The sequence below is a fragment of the Lithobates pipiens genome, unplaced genomic scaffold, assembly GCF_037356315.1.
Source record: "Lithobates pipiens isolate NorthernLeopardFrog02 unplaced genomic scaffold, aLitPip1_a1.2 Scaffold_27, whole genome shotgun sequence".
In the NCBI taxonomy this organism is placed as follows: Eukaryota; Metazoa; Chordata; class Amphibia; order Anura; family Ranidae; genus Lithobates; species Lithobates pipiens.
In genome coordinates, this window is record NW_027507788.1 from 203150193 (window position 1) to 203169395 (window position 19203).

At 45.2% G+C, this 19203-nt stretch overlaps 1 long non-coding RNA gene across 1 annotated transcript; it reads right to left on the reverse strand.

The window, feature by feature from the left end:
* Positions 1-722: 722 nt before the first annotated feature.
* On the reverse strand, positions 723-7440 carry LOC143934472 (uncharacterized). The gene is made up of 2 exons (XR_013263275.1): positions 6910-7440; positions 723-3064 (listed from the first exon to the last, which is right to left on the reverse strand). It is a non-coding gene; the product is annotated as an uncharacterized LOC143934472 (long non-coding RNA).
* Positions 7441-19203: the final 11763 nt, after the last annotated feature.

The window sequence follows — 19203 nt, forward strand, 5'->3', positions numbered from 1 at the left end:
AAATAGACCTTCAGTCCTCTCTGAAACCTGCACTGAGAGGAATGAAGGTGTAGAATTAGGTGTGTCACAGCCACGTGCTTGCGGGCACTCTGCTAGCAGTACACCCACGTCCGATTGTAGCAGGCAAATTTCCCTTCCCCAGCTGCTTGACCGTAGAAAGAAGTTCACTCCCAGCCATCCACATGCCCAGAGGTTGAATGCTAGCTTGGCTAAATTGCTAGCACTTCAACTGATGCCTTTTCAGTTGGTAGACTCAGCCCCCTTCCATGAGTTTGTGCAATGTGCGGTTCCTCAGTGGCAGGTCCCCAAACGCAACTTTTTCTCACGGAAGGCAATTCCGGCTCTCTACTGGCATGTGGAAGGTAATGTCCATGCCTCGCTGGACAGGGCAGTCAGCGGTAAGGTGCATATTACCGCTGACTCATGGTCCAGCAGGCATGGACATGGACGTTACCTGTCTTTCATGGCCCATTGGGCCACTCTTCTGGCAGCTGGGAAGGATGCAGGACAAGGTGCAGTAGTGTTGGAGGTTGTTCAGCCACCACTCCTCCAAAATGCTACTACTGGTTGTGACACACCTCTTTCCTCCACCCCCTCCTCTTCTTCTTCCTCCATGACTGTTAGGTTGCTCGTCTTCTGTAAGTAACCCCTGGTAGCCTAGGCTAGGATTGAAGGGCGGAGGTCCCTTTCACCGGTGGACAAAACATTACACATACACACTATTGTACGTGAATAATGAATGTGCCTATTGAAGCACACACAACAGTTTTATTTAGTTTGAGCAGAAGGACAGCCCTGTGGTTTAACCAATCAGGTAATTCATACATACATCGACATTTTTCTTAAACTCATGACATTATCTAAGTCAAAGGTGAAATACAGTCTTCTGATAGTTATTTCGTCATTTCAACATCTGCTGACTGACCATATTCTTGCGTAACCAGTCCTATCTTAGCTTTGTACCTCTTACCGCAGACAGATGCATCCTAATATGTCAACATCTTGCATCTTAATTCTGAACTTAGTGAAATGCACGCCTAAGCATATTATCTTAGACCTTTAACCTAGTACCGTATATCTTTTGGTAACCTTAATAAGTATTCCCTTATAATCCTTCCTTTGATCATTCTGTGATTTACATAATGATCATTCCTTTTCTAATTTAATAGCACAGGCTTCATACTCCGAACCCTTGTGCTCTTGGTTTCTATACCATACCGTTGGATCCTTAACAATGGAAGTGAGTTTCAGATCCTTCGGAGCGACCGTGTTTCCCTTTTTACATAAACATTTGATTATCTTATAACAGGCATATAAAAATAGAATGAAGAGAATCACAGTGACAATTGTCATGGCAGCATTTCGGAGCCAAGATATTAATCCCCCAAAACTAAAACTGCTCGAGAAGGGATCCCAGTTTTTTCCTATGTTCCTTGCCTCTTTCTGTAGTTTATTTACCTCTTCCCTGTGTTGGGCAATAACGTCATAGTAGTCTGGGACTTCGATGCTGGTATTATGAATCCAGGTACAGCACTCATAATCCTCAGTAGTCTCACAGAGGCCAGTAAGGGCTGCACTCATACTTTCTATAGCCAACTCATGTAGTTCTAGTTGCTTCCTAATTGCCCTAGTTTCTAGATTTAGTTTGGTTATGTCATCAGAATTTTCCTCCAGAATCTCATCAATTATGCCAGTGTAATTATTTAATCTTTTCATTAGGTCAATTCCCCACCCTGTCCAGGAAGGGAACCATGCCCAGGCCATATCTTTTTCTAAAAACAATTCTCGTTTATTACGGTGTCTAAGGGGATATCTAGGATGCATGCTGGCTTCAAGGAGGTGACTTCCCTTGTTATCCCCTAATACCCCCATGATAGGAACCAGGGCTGCAAGGTAACACCACCCCTGGGGTTTGGTTGGGATCCAGGGGTGACAGAGTTTGCCGCAGCATATATATATGGTATTTCCTAGAGCTAGGGGTCGTTTATGGAACACGTTCCTAAGAGTATCAGAAAGGCCAGAGAGCACCAGAATTGACATTAATTGGTGTATTGTAGTCTTGGTACTGGAGCTAAGAAAGTCTAAAAAGGTGGCATTTAGGGTGGGATCTGAAGTATGGAAGAAAGAAGGACTGTTAAATGATGTCATTGAAATGTTAAGTTTTGCTTGTTTGCAAACCTCGGCTCCATCTGTGGTGTTTCCCAGTCGGAAACACCAGTCTGGGAAGTGGCTTCTACCTATAATTTGGAAAGTGAGGGTTTTATTTGGACGGGTCCTAGTAACATTCGTTAGGACGATAGGGGGTGTTCCATTAAGGAGGGGGGTAAAATTCAAGGGGACTGCCATGAGAGGGATTCTAGCTGTACTGGGATGTAGCTTGCTGCAAATCCAGCATTTCTCAAAACCAGATTTTTGAGCATAGCTATATTTGAATTTTAGTAGTAACATCTTGCTAGTCAGTCCCTTAGGTGACTCATTAATGGGTACAATACTTCTACTATGTCTTTGGCCGGGGGTATTATTCATCTTAGGTGGTCCACATATCCCTTTTAATAGACCTAAGTCTTCTGGATGATATATACAGTTGGCTATAAACCATGTGGGCAGGAATACAAATAGTACCAGACTACCCCAAAGGCATACAGCCTTCCCTGACACTGATGGAGAAAGCATCTTTTTTTAAAGTTCTGATTATTTGTTATCTAAGAGTTCTGTTCTTCTTCTTCGTTTCTCATCCCGGCAGTTGTTGGCTCTGTTTTGTCCTTTTGAGGGGGTGTGGGATCTTCCAGGGAAATTTGTTCTATGCCTCTCTGAACTTCTTGTAGATCTTGTTCTTGGGAGTTGCTGCTCTCTGTCACTGCCAGGGGCTCTGGAGTCGAGGGAAGCTGGGGACACTTTTTAAGACGGCTGGCGTGGATCCAGGTGTTTCCTAGGTCTGTTAACACTGCGGTCCTGGATACCTTTTCCACCTTCCATGGTCCTGAGAAAGCCGGTCCGATACTCTTTCTTTGTGCTAATTGTTTGATCAGCACTTTATCCCCAGGGATGAAGGGATGCGTTGGTTCTGTGGGAAGAGGGAAAAAAGGTGACAGAAACTTGTTCGTTTATTTCGTGGAGCATACTTACCAGGTTTTTCACGTACATTTCCTGTTGGGAATAAATGTCAATATCAGTGTCTTGGTCTAATGAGGGTAATTCTATGTTTGCGGGGATTCCCATGAGGACCTCAAAGGGTGATAGTTTTGTTCTTGCATGTGGATCTTCCCCTCTTTTGACCAAAGACCTTCAGGGTCTTTGGTCAATCCTTCCTTTGTCCAAAAATGGACATCATCTTCTGTGGCCATTGATTGCATCTGTGCTATGACAGTTTTAAAGTTAGGTGCTGCGAAGTGTTCCTTGAAAAACATTGTTGTGGGGGCAGGTGGGTTAGGGGAAAAGGCAGCAGCTCTTTTAGCTTCTCTGTCAGCAAGAGCATTCCCTTTTGAAACACGACTGCTGTCAGAGGAGTGTGCCTTTACTTTAATTATGGCTACCTTTTTTGGAAGAAGAATGGCTTGGAGGAGAGCACTAATCTGTGTGGAGTTGGCAATTATTTTGTTGTCTGCTGTTTTAAAACCTCTATTGGCCCATATCACACCAAAATCATGCACCACTCCAAAAGCATATCTACTGTCTGTGTAGACGTTCACCTCTTTACCGGTGAATAGAATGCAGGCCCTAGTGAGGGCTTCTAACTCTGCTACCTGGGCTGAAGAAGGAGGTAATGATTTTGCCTCCAGTACGATGTCTGGTAGTTGAACAACTGCATAACCGGTTAAAAAGGTGGAGTCAGAGGGACGTGAGCAGCTACCGTCAACGAAAACATCCTCTGCACCTGAGATAGGGGTGTCAGTGAGATCAGGTCTGGGACTGGTAATAGCAGCAACCTTTTCCGAACAGTCATGTATAATGTCTGGGTCATGTGGTAAACGCAACATGGAATGCAAAAGGCGCACAGCGGGGTTGCTGGCAGGCACATATTTGAGTGTGAGGTTATCAGTGTTCATCAGTGTTATCTCATAACCACTAAGTCTTTGCGAGGTCATATGTTGGGTATTCATGTTCTGAATAAGATGCGTGACTGAATGAGTGGTATAGAGAGTCAATGGGTGACCTAGCACTAATTTGTTTGCATCTTGTACAGCCATTGCACAGGCAGCAAGATTTTGGAGACAGAATGGCATTCCCTGTACTTGGATGGGGAGTTTTTTTTAGATAGGTAGGAGACAGGGCGGTAGCCTGTTCCATGCTGTTGTGTTAGCACGGCGGCAAAAGAGGTCCCTGAAACTACACAGTACAGCTGAAAAGCTTTACCATAGTCTACCAACCCTAGGGCGGGAGCATTTGACAGACTGTTTAATAGAGCTTGAAAAGCTTGTAGTCTGTCTTCAGTCCAATCTATTAATTTAGGGGCTGTCGAGCCAGTAGCCTCTCTTAGGATACTATCATAATGAGAACAGTCAGGAATCCATTGGCGGCAATATACCATTGCACCCAAGAACGAGAGTAGGGCGGCTTTGTCTTTTGGGGGACTGAGAGCTCGAAGGGCTGCGGCACGTTTGGGGGACACTAGCCTTGTCCCTTCCTTTAGAATGCACCCTAGGTATTCTACCTGTGGCTGGCACCATTGTATTTTCTTCCTTGAGGCTAGATGCCCGGCGTGAGCTAGGTGTTGTAACAGTGATGTTGAATCGACCGCACAATCTTCAGCAGTTCGACTGCACAGGAGCAAGTCGTCCACATACTGTATCAGTACCGACCCTCGCTCAGATGTCCAAGACTTGACAGTCTCGTTGAGTACCATAGAGAAGGCGGCTGGACTGTCTACATACCCTTGCCAGGTTAGTTGGCCCCCGGCCCAGGAGAAAGCAAACATAGGTTGGGCTTCCTCTGCAATGGGAATGCTAAAGAAAGCATTCGCTAAATCAATTACTGTGTAGCATAGAGAGTCTGCCGGTATGCATGAGAAAATAAAAGTGATGTCTGAGACTAGGGGTGGGAGGGGAATCACTTGTTTGTTTACTGCTCTGAGGTCTTGGACGAGTCTCCACTCGCCACTGGCCTTCTTTACAGGGTAAATGGGTGTGTTCCAGGGACTGATGATTGGTCTCAGGATACCTTTTGATATGTAATCATTAATTTGAGGGGAGATGCCTTTGACTTTCTCTGGGGGTAGGGGATACTGTTTTTGATATTGTATCCCTGCATCTGACCGCATTTGGGGTGCATATGGTGTGCAATTAATAAAGCCCACACTACCTTTGTTTTCTGCCCAAATTGTGTGATGGTCAAGGGAGGAAGGTATCATTAGAAAGAAACTCCTGTGTGCATGTCTTTTTGGGAACCCTCTGTGTGCATGTCGCTTAGGGCCATGTAAGTCACATAATGGTGAACTAGCGGTAAGGGAACCTTCTTTATTAAACTTAATGGTAATACACAGTTGTGCCAAGAGGTCCCGTCCCATAAGGGGCACAGGGCATGAGGACAAGACGGCAAAAGTTTGGGTACATAATTTCTGTCCTTCTGGAGTGGCTACAGTCAGTGGTGGAGTGATGGGATGGGTGACAGGTGTCCCATTAATACCAACAGAGTTTCCCTCGGTGCATTATTTGTGGCTGTGTAGGATATTGGGGTAGTGGTTGACGAGGGTTCTGGTATGGCAGATAACGGGGATACTGTGGGCGGGTCTGGGGGTTAAATCCCCTGCCTCTGCCTCTTGCTCTAATCTGTCCAGTCCTATAAGGGCACTGGGATTTCCAATGTCCTTGCTGTCCACAATTGCCTATATTTTCCAAGGCATTTGTTCCATGCACAGAAACAATCCTTCATGTATTGTGGGTCAGCCCCTTTGCAGGGAGGATAAGAATGCTTATGTACCTGACAAATTTTACTGACTTCTTGCCAGTCTTCCTCTGAACAAGGACCTTATGGCCCTGGGTCATGTATCCCCAATTGCTGACACCTTTCTCGGACTTGTGTCCAAAATGGTTCTACCTGGGGGCCAGGGATCATATTACTGACAAATTCATAGGGTGATGGGGTGGCCATAGCTTGGGTTGCTGCAGTATTCCCCATCTAGTAGTCTGGGCAATGTGTGTCTAGTGGCAGGACACAGGTGATAACACCCGGTTTGTCCAACAATCCGGTCTCTGGTCTGGGAGTAGGATCCCTGATCTTTTTTGGGGCAGATGGACTTATATAAAACTATGAAGATTTACCCTTAATATACGATGAAGGGTAAATTTTTCCTGGTGGCGGGATATACCCCTCTTACACCAAGTCTGCAAGAGAACCCCCCTGGTCTGGTGGTCAGTAAAATCCACTTGTCATCTATTCTTAGGAAGAGTAGACCTAACGTGCAATGGGGGCAGGCGGATGCTATGTCACTACAAGAGGGCTCCTCATATTCTGCACTCATTTAAACAACAACAATTATTTTCCTTATACTCTATATTAAAACTTATACTCTATATACTTACACGTGTACCTAGAGAGAAACAGACATATTCTTAATATACTTTAAGACATGACATAACCGTATTGCAATACATTTATCAATTTATAGTGCACTTTTTTAAAAAAAAATCAAATGGGCGTCCACTCCACCAATCCCTTTGTCACGGGCGTAATCTACTACTTCCCGTGTTAAAAATACTATCACCAATAGTTTTAAGTCAGACCAACCTAGTCGGACTCCCCTAAACCTATAAATTCCTTGCGAGCCCTTTTAACCTCCCGAGGGACCAGCCTAGTCCACCGCGAAGGCACAGTTACTTCTTTTAATTTTAAACTAAGTTCGTAGCGGCCGCCCGGACAGAGTAAGTGTTTACACCATTCACCAATCAGGTAAAAAAGAGTAAAGTGACTTACCTGTCGCAAGACGAGACGAACCCCACTTTGCTGGTACCAAAACTGTTAGGTTGCTCGTCTTCTGTAAGTAACCCCTGGTAGCCTAGGCTAGGATTGAAGGGCGGAGGTCCCTTTCACCGGTGGACAAAACATTACACATACACACTATTGTACGTGAATAATGAATGTGCCTATTGAAGCACACACAACAGTTTTATTTAGTTTGAGCAGAAGGACAGCCCTGTGGTTTAACCAATCAGGTAATTCATACATACATCGACATTTTTCTTAAACTCATGACATTATCTAAGTCAAAGGTGAAATACAGTCTTCTGATAGTTATTTCGTCATTTCAACATCTGCTGACTGACCATATTCTTGCGTAACCAGTCCTATCTTAGCTTTGTACCTCTTACCGCAGACAGATGCATCCTAATATGTCAACATCTTGCATCTTAATTCTGAACTTAGTGAAATGCACGCCTAAGCATATTATCTTAGACCTTTAACCTAGTACCGTATATCTTTTGGTAACCTTAATAAGTATTCCCTTATAATGACCACTTCCAGTGCTCTGTCCTCTGAATCAGCGGTGCTCCGTAGGCGTTCAAGGGGCTATGCAAGTACACAGACAAAACTATGCCATGCCGTGATTGTGCTGGTTTGTTTGGGGGACAGGAGCCACATTGGGGCAGATATTTTGTCAGCTCTGCAGGGGCAGGCTGAGAGGTGGTTGACACCATGCCAGCTTAAGCCAGGATTGGTGGTTTGTGACAATGGCACCAACCTCCTCTCCACCCTCCGACAGGGACTACTGACCCATGTGCCCTATGTGGTCACCTGGTGGTGCAGTGGTTCTTGGGCAGGTACCCAGGCTTACAGGATGTCCTGAAGCAGGCCAGGAAAGTCTGTGTGCATTTCCGCCAATCATTTAATGCCTGTGCTCGGCTGGCTGAGCTCCAAAAGGAGTTGAACCTGCCCAAGAACCGCCTTATATGTGACATGCCCACCAGGTGGAACACAACGTTGGCCATGCTGCAGCGGCTGCACACGCAACAGAGGGCCATCAATGAGTACCTGTGTGACTACGGCACCAGGACAGGGTCAGGGGAGCTTGTTTTTTTCTCACCATGCCAGTGGGGCATGATCAGGGATGCATGCACTGTCCTGTCACCATTTGAGGAGGCCACAAGGATGGTGAGCAGTGACAGTGCATGCATCAGTGACACTGTACCTCTTGTCCACCTGTTGGAGCATACGCTGCGTGGAATAATGGACAGGGCACTTGAGGCAGAACAGAGGCAGGAAGAGGAGGACTTCCTTGCCTCTCAAGGCCCCCTTTATCCAGACAGTGTTCCTGCTGTCCCACCCATCACACAGGAAGAGGAGGAGGAGGAGGAGGAGGAGGAGGATGATTGTGTCAGCATGGAGGTGGAGCCTGGCATTCAGCATCAGCAGTCTTGTAGGGATGATTTACAGTCCCAAGAAACCCGTGGACTTGTACGTGGCTGGGAGGAGGTAGCTGCGGATCATGTTGCCCTTAGTGACCCAGAGGACTCCGGACCGAATGCCTCAGCTAATCTACGCTGCATGGCCTCCCTAATCCTGCAAAGCCTGTGGAAGGATCCTTGTATTCTTCGGATCAAGGAGAGGGACCATTACTGGCTGGCCACTCTCCTTGATCCACAGTACAAGGGTAAGGTTGCCGACCTTATCTTGCCGTCTTAGAGGGAGCAGAGGATGAGACATCTCTGGGAGGCCTTGCAGAAAGGTCTGTGCAACGCGTTCCCAGAGACTGGGAGGTTTCAAACTCCTGGTCCTGGACAAGGTGTTGCTGAGGCTTCGGTCAGAAGGAGCGGTGGAGAAGGTGGCCGTCTGACCGATGCGTTCAGACAATTTTTTAGTCCGCAGCCCCAAGGTATGATTGGTTCAAGCAACCATCGCCAGCATCCGATTTACATGGTGCAGGAATACCTAGGGGCAAGGTCAGACTTGGACACCTTTCCCACCGAAAATCCTCTGGCTTACTGGGTCTTGAGGATGGATCACTGGCCAGAGCTTGCACAGTATGCAATTGAGCTGCGTTCTTTCAGGAACGCACCTTCAGTGCTGCTGGTGGCTTTGTAACCGATCACAGGGTGCGCCTGTCCACCGACTCGGTTGATCGGCTGACCTTCATAAGGATGAATCAGTCTTGGATCACCACCAGCTACCAAGCACTTGAAGCTGATGTAACCAATTTTTTTGGGGGAAATATCACATCCCTTCAAGACTGTCTATGCTGATGCTGAGTGACTGTCCTGTTATGTTGACTGTCTATCCTCTCTCTCCTCCGCTGATATCTTGGAAGAACATTTTTGGTTCTGGGTGATGCCACCAGCCCAATTTTTCAGCCCCTGTTTAACAGGGGCGTGTAATTACAATTTTTGATGCAATGATTTGCAGCAGGGCTCATTCATGCACTACAAATAGAGTATATGGGAGAGGTTGCAGTGTCGTGGCACCAGCACCAGTGCCTAAGGCCAAATTTTTCAGCCCCTGTTTAACAGGGGCATGTCATTACAATTTTTGATGCAATGCTTTGCAGCAGGGCTCATTCCTGCAATCCAACTAGAGTATATGGTAGAGGTTGCAGACGTATAGGCCCAATTTTTCAGCCCCTGTTTAACAGGGGCATGTAATACAATTTTTGATGCAATGCTTTGCAGCAGGGCTCATTCCTGCACTCCAACTAGAGTATCTGGGATAGGTTGCAGTGTTGTGGCACCAGCAAGCAGTGCCTAATGCCCAATTTTTCAGCCCCTGTTTAACAGGGGCATGTAATTACAATTCTTGATATAATATTTCACAGCAGGGCCCGTACCTGTGCCCACGAGAGTAAGGCCGCGTACACACGCGTGGACTGTTCGCCCAACTTTGTCCGCTGAACAGTGTTTGGGCGGACAGTCCGCTCGTGTGTGGGCTTTCAGCGGACAGTTTCAACGGACAGTTTGACGAACAAGGTTTTTCGGAAATTCCGTAAAACTGTCCGCTGAAACCTTGTTTGAGCGAACAGTCCGCCCGTGTGTAGGCTTGTTCGTCAAACTAAGTTCCGCGCATGCTCAGAAAGGATTTACACGCCGAAAGTTATAATGCAGTGTATAGGACGTCGTATTCTTCGTCCCGTCGTACGTGCCGTTCACGTCATCGCGCACGGTTTCAGCAAACTGTTCGTTCGTCGTGTGTGGCCATGTCCGTCCATGCTAATTTTGAGCGGACTGTTTGCCGAAACTGTTTGACGGACAAAGTTGGGCGAACAGTCCCCGCGTGTGTACGCGGCCTAACTGTGAGGACCAGCACCACCACCACAACCACCAAAGACCCAATTTGTCTACCACTGTTCAACAATGGCATGTAATTACAATTCTTGATATAATCGTTCACAGCAGGGTGCTCCAGCAAGAGTCACTTTGAGGGCTTACAGTGTTGTGGCAACACTAACACCTTAGGCCCCCATTTATGCAGAGCATTTAGGGCAGGCCCCTACTTTCAAACATCCAACTTATAAACGTCTCCTACTTGCAAACGGAAGGAGACAAAGGAAGTCAGAAGAAAAAAGACGGACGCCAAAACAAATTATACAGGGGTGATAACCCTTCCCTATGTTTTCCTAAAAGCTTAAAAATAGATTTTTTGACTACCTCGCTTTCTTTACCTATTCCAAACCATCCCTATAGCCTTGCCCCATTCCTTTTTCTCTTCTTACCGGCAGACGTGCTCTGCCTTCTTATGGAGGGATTCGCCCCCGAGGATCAAGTATGCCCGCCTCACGTTGCCCAAATCTAAAGGTGGCATTGCCCTCCCGGATCTTTATAAATACTATGTAGCCTGCCATCTCACCAGAATCGCAGACTGGAACATTCATTCCCATGATAAACTTTGGGTTCTCCTGGAAAATGCTTTTTCCCCTGTACCTATTCACCTCCTTCCCTGGCTGCTCCAGACACAATGGCCCCAGACGCTTGCCACACACCCGTTCATCCATACCTCCCTGTTGCTTTTCAAGAAACTCCCGGCTAGTTTAGGTTTTGCTCCGACCCCGGGCCCCTTGACCACGCTGCGAGGCAATCCAGATTTCCTCCCTGGCAATTCACCCACTTTTCTCCAGCGGGAATGGCCTTTCGAGGACGTTCTTGCCTCCCACTTCTACCCAGGGGGTAGGATTGCCTCCCTTGCCACTCTCGAGAGCCTCTCCAAATCCTCCTCCTTTTCGTTCTGGACCTATCGACAAATTCGCCACTTTCTTTCCACCCGAGATGCACCTGACTGCTGGACGAGACGACTCACCCCCTTCGAGGACTTATGCAATCGCAAGACGTCTCAGAAACATCTCATCTCCCTCCTGTATGCTCTTATTTCGGACCCGGGTGACCTGACCCTCTCCCCATCACAATCCTCCTGGCATAGGGAACTGACGACCTCCCTGTAACCTGGAGATTGGACTAGAATTCACGAATACGCACACGGTGGCTCGATGAATGTCGCTATCCAGGAGAATGGCTACAAAATCCTCACACGATGGTACAGGACTCCCTCCCGTCTCCACAAATTTTCCCCTGCCGTCCCGAATATCTGTTGGAGATGCAATGCTGATGTTGGGACGATGATACACATCTGGTGGACTTGCCCAAGCCTCCAACTTTTCTGGAGGGAAGTCCACAGACTTATTCTGGCGGTTACCACCTATAACCTAGACTTTACACCAGAGCAGTTTCTTCTCCATCACACATCCCTATCTAAAAAAACCTACTTCAAATCCCTAGCTATGCACATGGTCAACGCCGCAAGATTGTGCATCCCCAGACATTGGCGGACTACACACACCCCAACTTTGGGTGAGTGGTTTGCCACTATTTCCAGGATCGGTGACATGGAAGAGCTGATTCATATCGCACAGGAAAGGACGGAGAAATTCTCAATCACCTGGGCCTGCTGGTCTCACTTTACCACTACCGCAGATTTCAAGCGGCACGTTCCCTCCTCTAGTGCTTAAACCCTTCCCCGGGTTCCTGGAACCCTTCCCCGCTCCCCCCCCCTATAGACTCTGACCGAGGGGCTACACCCCCCCCCCTTCTTTCCTTTCTCCTTTTCCTTTTCCTTTCCCTCTCCCTTTTCGTTTCCTTTCTTGTCATTTCTTTTCCTTTCTCTTCCCCTCCTTTCTTTTCTTTTTGCTTCCCTCCTTTTTTCTCTCTCTTTTTCTCTCCTCACCTCCTCCCATCACCCCCCCCCCCCTCCTTTTTCTTTTCTTTTTTTTTCCTCTCCCCCCCAGACCCTGTTGTGCCGTCTCCATCATAATTGGTCCTTCCCACCCGCACATTTATTAATGGGAGTCATGGACGTGTGCTGGTCGCCGTTCAGGTCACCTCCTCTAACGCCTATGCTCATACGAAGTGACATTTGCACTTACTATAACAGATCATTGGAACGGACATCTTCCCCCCTACTTTTTACTGGGTACGCCCAGAAGATCTCTCCTGCCTTTTCATAAGTTTTGCCTTGGCTTGTATTGTACGCTGTGCCTGTTTAACTTGTACATATCTGTACCTGCCTATGTTGTAACCTTAATAAAATCTTTATGGAAAAAAAAAAAATAGATTTTTTGACTGGAGCTACACTTTAAAAATGTACCAGTTCAAAATTACAAACAGATTCTACTTAACACAACAAACCTACACAGTCCCTGTCTTGTTTACACCGCCTGTATACTCCTGTCCTGAGTATATAGGGCCTGGGGGCCCCACGCCTTTCCTTTTTTTGGGTCCCCTTAATATCCGTACAAAACCCAAAGGGGCTGGTAATGGGCAGGGGGGGCTACCTATGGCATTTTTCTCAATGATTTTCATCTGTATTGCTGGAACCAGATATTAAATTAAAACCGCAAGCAGTTTTAAATGACATTGACCGTTAAATGTAATTTTGTGCAGGGACTGTTCTAAACATAGTAAACACGTGCCACTTCACAGGCATACTATAGACACCCCCCAGGCACGATATTTAGAGGAACTTTTCACTTTTTTTTTCTTCACTTTAATCGTCATTAAAATCAGTGCTCCCGAAAAAACGTCAGTTTTTAAAAACATTTTAAGCATTGACCCATGTCCCCTGGGGCAGGAGCCAGGTCCCCAAACCCTTTTTAGGACAATATCTTACATATTAGCCATTAAAATTAGCACTTTTTATTCATTAGTGACCCCATGCAGTAAATTTACAAGGGGTGGGGTCTCGGAGTCATGTCATCCGCCCTATCACATCATTGGAGGAGGTTCATTTTTTGAATGTTCAGCAGGAGTGGCGAAGGAGAAAGCCCGGAGGACAGAGTGGGGGAAGAAGTCAGAGGAAGATGAAGAAGACCGGAGGAAGAAGCGGAGGAAGATGGAGGAAGAAGCGGGGGGAAGAAGAAGCTGGAGGAAGATGGAGAAGGCTGGAGGAAGAAGCAAGGGAAGAAGAAGACAGTTTTAATAAAGGGATTGTCAAAAACTGGCTATTGTCTTTTGTTACATTTCACAGTTTTTTTTTGGTGAATGTGTAGGGGTACAATGTACCTGATACTCGTTCACATAGAGGCAGCTGGGATCTGGGGGCTCCCTTATTAAAAGGGGTTTCCAGATTCCGATAAGCCCCCCGCCCACAGACCCCCACAACCCCCGGGCAAGGGTTGCAGGGATGAGGCCCTTGTCTCCATCAACATGGGGACAAGGTGTTTTGGGGGAGACCCCAAAGCACCCTTCCCATTTTGAGGGCATTTGGCCTGGTACGGTTCAGGAGAGCGGGCACTGAAGGGTCTGGTATGGATTTTGGGGGGAACTCTACGACATCTTTTTTTTAAATTTGAATATGGGGGAACCTACGCCGTTTTTTTCTTTTATTTTAAATTGCTAGGAACTGGCAATTCATTACAGCTGCGAGCAATTTTAAATGAAATGTTTTCCTTTAGAAATTTAATTTTGCTGCAGTACAGTAGTAAACACGGGAAAGGTACACTCCTTTACAGGCATACTATACACCTGCCAGGCACGATATTTAAAGGAACTTTTCATTTTGTTTGTTTCACTTTAAACATTATTAAAATCACGTCCGTTTTCAAAACATTTTTTCCAGTTGATACATGTTCCCTGGGGCAGGACCCAGGTCCCTATACACTTTTTATGGCAAAAGAACTTGCATATAAGCCTTTAGTGAGAACTTTGGATTTTGCAGGTTCGAGCCCCGTTGACTTCCACTATTCCCGCATATGTAATCTGACAGGCATTTTTGCCCGCAATAGCGCTGCTTTCCATTTGCATTAGAGCTCAGTTTCTGAGAGTTGAAGACTTAATTGGCCTTAATTGGGTGCTATTTTCTGGGACTGCAGGATCATTTTTTGGCACTATAGTAAATGACCCCCCAACTGCCTAATTTTATAAAAATATACTCCCTGACCATTGCTAAAAAATAAAATCACTGCTATACTCACACACTCTCCAGTGCTGTCTCCCACAGATTTACCCCTCTGTTGGGTATCATTCTACACATTTCCTGTGAGCCCTGGTCTTCAAAGACCCACTCCTTTGAGGGAGGGCATCATTATACAGCTCTGGTCTCACAGAAGAATGTTCCAGGTTCTCATTAGGTAGTGTCACTCTTTATAGTCTTTAGGACCTGCTCACTTCTTCCTGAGGAAGAGGCATACTAATTATATATAACCGGATCAAGGACACCTGAAAAGGAATAATTTCTTAAAGCAGAACGTTTTGCAACTTTTATCTACAGGTAAGCTTATAATAAAGCTTATCTGTAGATAAAATGAATATCTCCTACCATTTAGGTGATGTCACCAGCGCATGCACTCTGAAGGGACGGCATACTTATGCCGTCCCTTCAGAGCTCTGTGCCATGCCTGTATATTCCATACACATGTGTTAAAGTGATGTCATAGAGGATCGGCCATTCAAATGGCCAGAGCCCGCAAACCTGTAAGGAAGATCGGGTGAAGATGGAAGTGACAGCGTGCAGCTGGAGGGATCCATTCATAGGTAGGTCTGATATAATATGCTAGCATGCAGTGCATTTTATGTGGCCTTCACACCTCTCCTGTAGTTTCGGCACACCTTCATCTCCTTCTCCCCTGGTCTCAGCATTTAGCAGACTCCTCCTCTGGTCCTCCTCTAGACACTACTCGTTCTGCTTCCCAGCTTCACACCCAGCTTCTTCCTGGCAGCAGCACATGGTAAAGGGGGTGCACTGTGATGTAAGGAAGGGTAGAGTACTCTTGACTTCTGATGGTGGGGGAACTCCTGACATCTGATGTAAGGGGGGTGGAAGGTGGGGTTCTCTGGACATCTGGTCTTACAGGTACAACTGGCCCCTTGAGGGCAACCATAATGCTGTTGCAGGCCGCAATAAAATTGAGTTTGACACCCCTGCCATAGACTGTACGAATTTCAGCAAAATTCACTTTGTGAGTGGTCCTCTTGTCTCACTCCAGTTGCACATCCTTTGATTTTTGTTTGGACAATTGTTGGCCGAAGAGTTGCTGCATCTAATTAGAACAATTGTTTGGGTATTCTGACAACTGCTACCACAATAGCCCATCAAGTAATTTGTCAATTGGCACTGTATATAGTGGATGGAGGAATTTTGTATATATACTGTATAAAGTGTATATATATATATATATATATATATATATATATATATATATATATATATATATATATATATATAATCATTTTATTTTTTTCGTTAAGCTTGAAAAATCAGCAGCCGGTCTACTGATCAGTTCAGAATAGGTTTAAAGTCAGAGCCAATGTATGCTGTCTCCGTGATGCAGAGATAAGAACTGAAGCTGAGAAACGTGTTACTGCTTTCCCCCATGATTTTGGTAAGGTGTTCATAGAAGAAACTGTCTAGTATGTAGCCAAGCACAGTATACAGTACGTCCACCTCCATCTCTACAGGCAGTTTTATTCCATGATGAAAGACTTGCTGATACTTTTCTAAGTATTAATGTAGCTCTTAGGATGGTCACTAGTTGTTCAGGAGAGAGACCATTTAACAAATTGGCATAGATAAGAGATAAGAGATTATCTGAGAAGCACGACGACCCATGAAAGACACTCTGTGCCTACTGGATGTAGAGAGCAAGCTTCTAAAGATGATACAGTTTGAGGAGTTCATTAAAGAGTTTTCGGATGCCAGGTGTAGAAAGAAAGACTTTTTTATAGATATTGTAGTGTGATGCATATACTTGAAAGTTTCTAAAACTTACTGTATTCAGCTTAGATAAGCTTAAAATAATTTGCATTGACAGGTTCAGAGTCAGCCTTTATTATAAGAAAACTAAACATAGAAGTACAGTATAGCTATGTTCTTTGTATTTTGTTTTACATAAAAATCTACTTCAAGCTTAGCTGACATGTATGTATACATTAGGGTAGGGTTTGAGGTGATACAGGGTTGGCCACAAACTCTGGCTGTTTACTATTCACTGTGGGCAAACTAAATAGCTTTTGGCTTTGCCTCTAAACCCAATCCTCTGGCTTCTGAGAAGTGTTGGTTTCCTGCTCAGAGCCCATGTACACAATGACTTCTGCAGGAAACTTGAGGTCAGCAGCTGACTGGGGCCAGGGATGTATCACTGGTTGCTAGGACAGCAGTGTCTGCTAGGTGAGGAAATAATCTTCCAATGGGTTCCTTGGCTATAAAAAAAAAAAAAAAAAAAAAAAAAACTTTCATTGACATCCACGTTAAGTTGCATCCCTCTTTTTTGGAAATTCAAAAAGGAAAAAAATCTAAATGATTATCAAAATAAATTACATGTTATTCATTTTGATGTTTTTAATTCAGTTTTACACAGAACTATGCCTACACATTAGACAAATCAGTGAGACTTCCATCTCAAGAGTTATCAAAAATGCCAATGAAAAAGTTATCAAAAATGCCAATGGACTTGATCAAAAGTTACATATATACTGTATGTATACAGTATGATCCCTTTGGGTGAGTTATTTTGAATAAACCTTGAATAAGCCCAAAAGTTTGCAAATAAATTACAGAATAAGAATATGTTTGCTTCCCCTGATTTTCCTGAAGATATAAAATAACACATTTTAATATTCTACTACAAGAAAATTATCTTTGAACTTCAAGTGAAAGTTTACATCTGATTAGATGCTGTAGGGTAATACAACAAGATGTGTCAGAGATAATTATTGTACTCAGGAGCATTTTATATTAGGAACTGGAAGCAATAAAAATGGAATAAGGTTCAAAAAGAAGTCAATATCTATTAACGTGTCTGGTTTCCAAGACACAAGGACAAGGCTCTGCTACACTTTTAAAATTTGGCCGTATTTTTATGCACACCATTCTGTATGTGCATAAAAACTGATGGGAAAAAAAATGTAGATCTGACTTCCATGGAATATTTTTGGCTTGTTCACGCCATGTGGAGGGATGAGCTTTTTTATAACATAAGTCTCTGCAAAGTCACAAAGAACACAACTGTTTTCTACACTGATCGGCCATAACAATACAATCACTGACAGGTAAAGTTAAAGTGGAGCTCCATTGCAGGGTAGTGTATCAAATCAGTGCAAAATAGGTTCAAAGTCAAGTCAATTTTTACTGTCTGCCTGATGCCACATTTGGCACCTTTTTGGGGAGAAGGGCAAGCAGGTACTTGGTTTTGACAGGTACCCATACCTACTTCTGGGCCAGTTCGCCTCAGCGAACTGAGACAGAAGTTCATCCCCCTCTTTCCCCTGCAGCCTTCTGGGACCTGTGAAGTGTTCCAGAAGGCTGCGAGGGAAAGACGGGGGGGGGCCCCTAATTTACCAAAAAAAACTGGGAAAACTTATTGACTCGTGTATAAGCCAAGGGTGAGACATGCAGCAGCTACTGTTACAGCTTAAAAGAGTGGAAAAGAGGGTCAACAATGCCCATCTGCAGCTGCATACCTCCCTGTGTACCTCCCTGTGTCCATCCCTGTGTCCATCCCTGTGTCCATTGCAGCCTACCTGTGTCCTGTGCATGCCTCTGTGTGCCAATCTGCAGCCTCTGTGTCCTTCTGCAGCCTCTGTGTCCTTCTGCAGCCTCTGTGTGCCATTGTGTGCCATTTTGCACTGATCTGCATGTATAAAAAACGTACGGCGGCCATGCCAGGATTCAAAAGCCGCACCTCTCCTCCTCGTCTGTGACAGACGGCGGCCATTCCACTGTTCAAAAGCCGCGCCTCCCTGTCTGTGATAGGCGGAACACTCAATTTCCCAGCAGTCAGTGTTCCGCCTATCACGGACATCCTCTCATCCTTGTCCGTAGTATGAGGATGAGCAGATGTCCGTGATAGGCAGAACACTGTCTGCTGGGAAATTGAGTGTTCCGCCTATCACAGACAGGGAGGTGTGGCTTTTGAACAGTGGAATGGCCGCCGTCTGTCTGCACGACACGCTGATCAGGTAGGCAGACGGCGGTGACTTGAGTATAAGCCGAGGAGGGCACTTTCAGCCTAAAAAAAGGGGCTGAAAATCTCGGGTTATACTCGAGTATATACGGTACTTATCCCAAATTTTGCCATATTTGGAAGGACAACCTCTATATAATGGAGCTCCTCTTTAATAACATTTATTATCTTGTTACAATGGAATATGAAAATTGGTGGGATATATTAGGCAGCAAGTAAACATGTTGTTCCTGAAATGTATGTGTTGAAAGAAGAAAATTTAACATCACAATTTGTTATGTATGGGGCTGTGGAGCCACAGGCCAAACAGTGTGCCCATGCTGAACCCTGTTCCCCATAATAAAGTGCCTACAATGGGCACATGAGTGTCAAAATTGGACCGCACGGCAATGAAAGAAGGTGACCTGGTCTAATGAATCACATTTTCTTTTATATCATGCTCGTGACTGTGTGTGTGTATATCATGTACTATCAGGGGTGGAAAGGGTTCTGTGCTGGGACCAATCCTATTTAATTGGTTCATAAACGACCTGGAGGATGGGGTAAACAGTTCAATCTCTGTATTTGTAGACAACACTAAGTTAAGCAGGGAAAAAACTTCTCCGCAAGATGTGGAAACCTTGCAAGAAGATCTTAATTAATGGGGTGGGCAAGTACATGGCAAATGAGGTTTATTGTTGAAAAATTTAAAATAATGCATTTGGGTGGCAAAAATATGAATACAATATACTCACTGGGGGGGAGTGCCACTGGGAGAATCTAGGGTGGAAAAGGACCTGGGGGTCCTAGTAGATAATAGGCAAACAGAATATTGGCATGCATCAAAAAGGGGATTA